The sequence below is a fragment of the Podarcis erhardii genome (genome assembly GCF_964252035.2).
Source record: "Podarcis erhardii genome assembly, chromosome: 3".
Taxonomy (NCBI): domain Eukaryota; kingdom Metazoa; phylum Chordata; class Lepidosauria; order Squamata; family Lacertidae; genus Podarcis; species Podarcis erhardii.
In genome coordinates, this window is record NC_138507.1 from 55,054,722 (window position 1) to 55,062,697 (window position 7,976).

The window sequence follows — 7,976 nt, forward strand, 5'->3', positions numbered from 1 at the left end:
CAGGCCAGTATTTGTGGGCTTCTTCATGAAAGCCATTGGGGGGAAACCGATCTTCCATATCTGTTCTGTGTAGCTTACAGCAGGTGAAAGACATCATAAAATAAGGAATAATAGTGTGTTCCTATTGATATTTTATTTTATGCAACTTTTGGAAATGCTAAAATACAACTGCCAAGTATATCCAGATATGTATGATTTATTGGACTTTATTTTGGGGGGCAGGAAGGGGGTGGCTTTGAAATTTGTTATGTACAGCTCTTTGTTTCATTGGTTTAAAATGGACAGTGTAAAGCAAAGGCTGTTTCAATGTCTGCTAAGGCAGAAAGTTTGAAAAACAACCACTGGACATTACCACTTCAAATAATCTCTGATAAAAGGAATCAGCAGCAGGAGTTATTTCAGTTAATTTCCATCCATTTCTTTCCTGGTGAAAGGCAGGAATGCAAGTGAACATGCCCTTTGCAAAGCATTTAAAGTTAACTTTCCCTTTGGATCTGTTCTAAGCAACGTTGAGTGAGAGAATGCGGAAAACAACAGACCACTTGTATACGCATAAAAAAATAAACACACACCAATACATTGGAGACAGATTGCACGTGCATTGCACAATTATCCCACATAAACTGTATCTCGCAGGATCTTGCTGTGAATGCATATTGAAAGGGAAAATGAACAACGGAATCATGTTGCTTGGTAGAACTTGGTAGAACAAAATAGGTGAACCTATTTCTGTTTGATATTGGCAAATGCTGAAGATACACCATTTTACTCTGCCACCTGAGATGTGTGTTTTCAAGGCCAAGCCTTTTCATGTAATTGCAATCTGTTTTAACTGTTTTTAATTTTTAATTGTTGCAACTCACCCTGGGATCTGCTGGTAAAGGGCAAATAATTATTATTAATTCCTAGACTGTAGTTTGTAACAGAGTTAAAATTCCCAGTTCTGTTAAAAAAACTTCAGTTTCCAGGATTCTTTGTTAAAGGGGGATAAGAGTATTTTAAATGTATGGTTTGGATGATCACCTGTTAGTTATGGGTTGTATCCAAATGTATCACTCAGTTGATGGTAAGGCAACAAAATGGAGAAGTAAATAATCCCCCCCCCCCATAGAGGATTGGAGGTTCAGGGTTTCAATTGGATAAATTTTCCTATCTTTATAGCACTAACAATATTCTCCTGCCACTTTCAGCTAGAATTTACCTGAGTGCCTTTGTCAGCCTAAATATAAAGGTTCCCTGGAAGTAATCTATAAATGTATCTTTTCTCAGAATAATTTGTACATGAATAGTATCAGGCAGAAGAATGCTGCCATCTTTTTGTTTGCTCTTTGAAAAATTAAAATGGTTCAGTTGTTACATATTTTAATCACACATGCAACCCTGGGCAGTGCTTGAATAATTGAAGCCCACCTCCAAAATTAGCAGTAGCTGAGAAGAGTCATGCCTCATTTAGTCACATTTTGGGTGCATTCGGATTATAGTGTTAGTTTTCCTGGTTACAATGCTAGCTAGCATGTTTATCCTGGATTCTAACATTCTTTTTATACTACATTAACTGGAACATTAGGGAACTGTGGCCCTTTTTAATTGATAGACCATCACGTTGCACTAAATTTTAAGTGGCGAGAAAGAGCTGAATTACTACCTCAAAGTGTGTCATCTGAAATGACAGCTCAAAATTCTCATAATTTCCCCAGTTAACCAGGTTGCAAACTGACTTTTTCTGGATACAAAGAACACAGAAGTGAGCTCTAAACCTCTGCTAGATACGGCTAATTTTCCAAGAGTGGCTTTTCCGTTGTATGAAAGATCCCATGAAACAAGGAAATGTATCAGGTAAGGAAACATAAGGAAAACTGAATAAAGTGCTCTCTGAATGCAAAGGATTCTGAGGGCCCCAAAACAGTTCAGCCCCCATGAGCTGGTGCCCCTGCTTGACACAAGAAAACTCGTAGGTCATTGATCTTGGAGTCCTACATTGGCTGAAATGCACCACATTTCAGCATATGGTTTTTATCCAGCTGAGCTACTTGGGTATGGGCAGCAGAAATAGATCTGGATCTACTGGTAGAGATCTAGGTGACTTGCAGTTGATTTACAATTATTTCTGACTCCCAGCTGTTTAACAATAGCAGCAGTGACTCCCCCCCCCCCACAATTATACTGCTAAAATCAATAAAGCCTGGGATAATCAAATGTGGATTTATGTCTGGAATGACTGTGAGCTCAGTTCCATTCGGGTACTCAGAACAAATTACTGGGTAGTTGCTTGGAAACACCATGTTATTTAATTCTAAGTGTCTTCTCTTGGTGAATCTTGGGGTTCTAGTGTAAAATAAAATTGACTCCACAAGCCTGAGGCCTGCCCATCCAATATACACTATGTCCCTTTGGTGATTGGCCCTCCTCAACGCACCCTTTAGCATCAAAAACACAGTGTTGGTAAGGAACAAAGTCAATCTTATTCAAATGCCTTCCCCAAAAGTAGGACTATCCAACATATGCATAACTGCACAATTCCCAGTTATTGCACACCATATAAACTACAGTGCACCACCAGCAGAGAGCTAATCCTGCAGAGCTAATAGTTCCTGGTGACTTGTTACTTTTCAGGAAGAAGAAGCTGATGAAATTCTTGAGTCCCTTCCCCACCCTTCATTCATGGGTGGGTGGGAGCAAAACAGAAGTGTTTGTTAGAGATCAGTTGTTTCTGCTCAAACTGTTGCAAGAAATGAAGGTGGATCATAAGTGTCTAGTGAGTTTCCCTGAGTGATATGATAATTATTTAGTTTCCTATGACAAACGTGCAGGGAACAGAATCACGCTCATGCTAGGTTGAGGAGCTGAGATTTACAGGTGTGGAATGCTAGCAAATCTCATCTGTGGCAGTGGATCAGTTCCTAATGGGCTTTGCTTGTTTAACCCAGCCCTGCTGCTCCTCCAAAGACCACACAGGCCTGGCTTCTTGTCAATTTTTCCATCCAACTAGCAATCAAATTTGCATGCTCTTTAAAATACCCTTTTCCCAAATGAAATTATCATGGGGATGGAAAGTTGAGACTAAACACGAGAATAATCAAAAGTGTCTTATTATGTGGCACATGGGTTAGCTTTTGTTTCAATTCTCTAATGTAGCTTTTGGCATTAAATACATTTTTAGAAGCTAAAATAGGTCACACATGCGCTGACTGGTGCTGTATCTGTTTTATGTCTCAGACTCCTGACTTTTGCCAACATTACTTAAAAAGCAACGGAAGAAAAAAGAAAAGACAGTTTATGAAAGGGGTGACAGCTTGATTCTATTAAAGGCAGTCAGATTCTGATTAGCTGCACTTTCCCTTATGTCAATATTCCTATTCAATTAAACAGGCCAAGGAAAAGCTTTCAAGGGAGAAATACACCCTGTACCCCCATGCACATTTACTGCAAAAATCAGTGCCACTTTCTTCAATGGGGTTTTAATTATGTTGAGCGTATATTGACTAGATCAGTAGTAGGGAACCTTAGGCCCTCCAGATATAGTTGGATTCCAACTCCCATCACCCCCCGGCCAATTTGTATGTCACAAGGGCATTACTGCAAGGCAGTCATGAAGAAAGGCAGCCTGAAGTTGTGTTGATAGAGTAACTCTGGTGAGATGGCTGCGACTCAGATTCAAGCCCAGCAACCCTCCTTTACGTTTTCATAATCTCAAGTCTAGACTGCTACAACACACTCTGTGAGGGACTGTCCTTTATGATTATTCAAAAGCAAAAAGGGTTGCTGGTGTTCTGTTAAGTGTAGGTGACCATGATCACCCTACTAAGTGTTTGTTCAACAGAACTAGCTTTCCGGAGACAGTGTGCTGATTTTGATTTTTTGCCTAAAGATCCACAGAAGGTTTGTGCATTGCATATTCAAGTAATGGGAGATGCAGTTTGCTGAGCTACATTTTCATTTGTCCCTTGCATCTGAGAAAAGAGAGCATTTTAAGCTATTGTGGCAAATAACTACTAAAAACCCTAACCTGATTTTTAAAAGCCATCTAAACAAGTGTTGATCCCCATATCTTCTAGCAGTGAATTCCACAAGTTAATCCTTGTGCTGTATAAACTTATTTTCTTTTGCCTGCTTTGAATCTAATGCCACTCAGTGGTGCTGAGTTCTGTTATGAGTGAGCAAAAATATATCCTCTATCCAGATTTTCATTTCTCTCTTCAAAACAATTTCTCCCATCAACTAAAAATCTTGTTCATTGGGAAGTGTCCCATCTTCTAGGATTGTTTTCGTTTTCCCTTTCTTGTATGTTTTCCAGCACATAATATTCTAAATGTGTCTGCACCAAGGATTTACATAATGGCATTATGATATTATGGCATTTTATCTTTAACTCCTTTCCTGAAAATTGCTAACATTGAATGGGCCCTTTGTACTGCTGCAATCTGTTGAGTTGATCTCTTCAGTGAATTTTCCACAGGGAGTCCAAATCCCTGTTACACACAGTATAGACTTCATCGATATATGTGTTATATATAATTTTGTCCCAGTGTGCATCATTTTTGCCCTGCACATTAAGACAGCCTGCTTCGGATTACACCAACCTGAACCTATTGGTTGCCATTTGTAAATGTAGCTGTATCACTGTTAACTACTTGAATATTTATGAGTGCAGTAGATGACAATGTAGAGTGTAGATCTTTCCTCCTTTCTCCCTATTGTGTAAACAGTTTGGACTGGTTTTATTTACTGCTAGTAGTTTTATACACGTTGTACTTTTCATTTGGCCTTCTCTAGAATGTCTAATGAGAAAATTAAGCAGACACACATCATTGCATATCACATCTCAAATATTCTTTGGGCTTTTTTACAGCCCAATAAAATCACAATTAGGCAATACAGTTAATGATACCAGTTACATCTCAGTGCTCAAACTGTATTTTTGAGGATAGTCTCGTGACTTCTTTATGGTTTGAGAATCACTAATTGTTTGTAGGAATGCAGGTTCAACTTAAAATTGAGAACCTGTTTTGCAGATGACAAGCTCAGAGCAAGCACTTCCTCCTCCCCCTGAAAGGTAGCCAAGAAAAATTGTCAGGGCTGCTGGCCTTCTGCGGTTTATGATTCTAAGGACCCGTATCATATGGTAACCATTTTCAGTGACTGACTGGAAGCTGACATATTAATGTTAATGGAATCTTCTTTGCGTTAGATGGATGTGATGTGAGCATCAACTGTTTGTAGACAATTCCATCACAGAGTTTGTCTTTCCAAGAACTCAAAAACTAGGGCTGTTGGTCTTCCTTTTTCCAACTTGATAGTAACATATTCTCAACCTATTATAGATGTCTCATTTTTAGACTTTTATTGATTGAACCAAAAAAACCTCCAAGATTCTACCCCTCCCCCAGTTTTGGCCAGTAAAATCTAATGATATCCATTGTCTCAATCCCTTCCTCTACAAATTTCCATTTTGGGTTTCATTTCTTAGGATCAAGATGGTGCAGTCTGATGGAATTCTGGAGCCTGATTTTATTACTCAATATATATTTATTCTGTAAATGCAACTTTTTTAACAGATGGAGCTTTTCTTGCCGTAGAATCAGCTCAAACTTTCTGCAATTATTTTCTGTCTTAAAAAAATAAAATAAGGGTTTTCTTCCCCCACACAATATTTTGTATGCAATGAATACATAATGAAAATGCATTTTCATTTTGTCAATTCTTCTTGTCTCTGTGAGAAGTTATAATTGCATCCATAGAAGTTCAACAAAAGACCATTTAATTGTTTAAGGAAACCGATTTGCATCACAAATGTTCTCTCCCCCTGTGGATTACATATCTGAGTAGGGCTGTGTGTTTCATTTTTCTAATGGTGAGTACATTAGCCCATGTCCTTCAGTGAAAACGTAGATTGCCAACAAATGTAGGACTTAGTTTTTCATTTGAGATTATTCAAGCAGAGGATTTATCTCTTAAGAAGCTTGTGAATAGAATGATTGGTTGCCCAGTGGCCATTGCTGATTTTAGTGGAAATTCAGATGAAGGCTTAAATATGTCTCAAGTCTTTTAATAAAATTAATAGCTAGGGCCACTCTGAATGTCATTGTTGAACTAACATAGCAAGCAAACAGAAAACGATTAAGCTGGATTTTTAAATGTCATTTCTCACAACTGTTTTCAAAACCTTAATCCGTTGTGTTACATTCTGGGCTTTTCTCGTTGTAACTGAAAATATAGCTCAACCTCTTTGAATGCAAAGTTTAAAATGTAGGAGTAATGGTGTTAATGCAGCAGATGGAAGTAAATGGGAGATTGCTTTCTGGCTTTTTGTTGCTAGGTTGAGACATCTGTTGGCATGATAATGCAAATCTGACCTGTCAAAATTTTGGAAATCCTACTATTCTATTTTTATAGAAATGGGACAGTAATTTTGGGCAGTGATCAGTGCAAAGAAGCACTGAGTTGTCTCCAATGTTGCACAAGTGAAATTCTGCTTGTGCAAGGGGGCTTCCCTTCCTCGCCTTGCACTCACAAACTCTGCTCTAGAGATCCCCCCAACCCCCTGAAGCAGATTCTGTGGGTGCAGGAGGGGGCCTGCAGCAGAGGGGGGAGGGGTTCCATTGCACAAGTGGAAGTGGCAACATTGGAAACAAGCCACTGCATGGAAAAGAACAGTAATGCAATGCCATTTCTTTCAAAATGGACATAAGCCCTATTAGAGCATTCCCCATGAAGTCTTGGAGGAAAAGAATGAAGTTTGTTGGCCTTACCCCGAGTGTCATGCCCCTGCTAGTGTTGCTGTTCCACTGCCCATGCATTGAGGGAAGGTCTGAAGATAAAGAGTTTGATTTGTGAATATAGGCTCTGTTTAGAACACTGATTGTGTGTGGATCTAAATCACAAGGAGAGTCTAGACTTCCTTAAAACTCTAGTTTAATAGAGCCCCGCCCCCCACCATCCCAGCCTTGGGTGTTGATGAATTATAGAATGATTGTGCCAATATGGCATCATCAGCTCATTTGGCTGGTTATGTGCCAGAGTCTTGTGACTTGCTTGTTGGGATACCATGCCAAGTGTGCAACTGTTCTGCTTTTACAAGATAAGTAAGGATAGCTAAGCCATGAGGGGAGGGATAGTGCCTGGAAACCTCTGCTCAGCTGGAAGAGCTGGGGGTGGATGGGAATTACTCATAAGAAGCAAGGCCAGATCTCCCCATCAGGTGGAAATGAGCTGGTAAGGGCTGACCCAAAGCGTTTTTTGTGTGCCTGATGTTAAGTACAAGATGGCACCGACTCCCATTCCATGTATAGAAGTCAACCAGACAGGCAGTCGAATCTTCAATGCTGAGAGTGGCGGACTAGTTTAGGGCAGGACATGCAGCACACCATTGTTTCTATGGCACCTGGCTACCATTCCACACACACTCCAGCAGCCACACTGCCTGAGGCAGCTGTTTCACTCTTCCTGATGGAATGGCCTCCCCTGTCTCCACAGGTGCAGCGGAATGAACTAGGCGCTCAGAATGAAGCAGGCACTCAAGGCAATAGAATTTTATTTTGTTTGTTACCCCCAACCTTCCTCTTAAAAGGGCCCATGGTGGTTTAGATATATTCCAGCATCAATAACAGAACAAAGCATTAAAAACCTTTGTATTTTAAAAACCTGCTACCCTGATCTTTGGGAGAAAGAGCGGGATAGAAATGGAATAATTTTTAAATTTTATTTAATGGCTGCTAAAGCTGTGTTCTCCAGTAACTGTACAGATTTTGGCACCAGACCCTCCTGAGTCAAGCTACTTCTTAAGAGAGAGGGAAGGCATTACAGGAGGAGAGAGGCTTGTAGACTAATGATAGTTTTCTCAGAAAGCCTAAAGTACTGTGATAGAAGCATCCTCACTTGTGCTGTTGCACATTCCTTTCTAGATGTATATAAGGGGAGGGGTTTTTTTGTTTCTCTTTTAATTTTGTTTTTAAGTTCATTGCAGTTGATTGATTTCA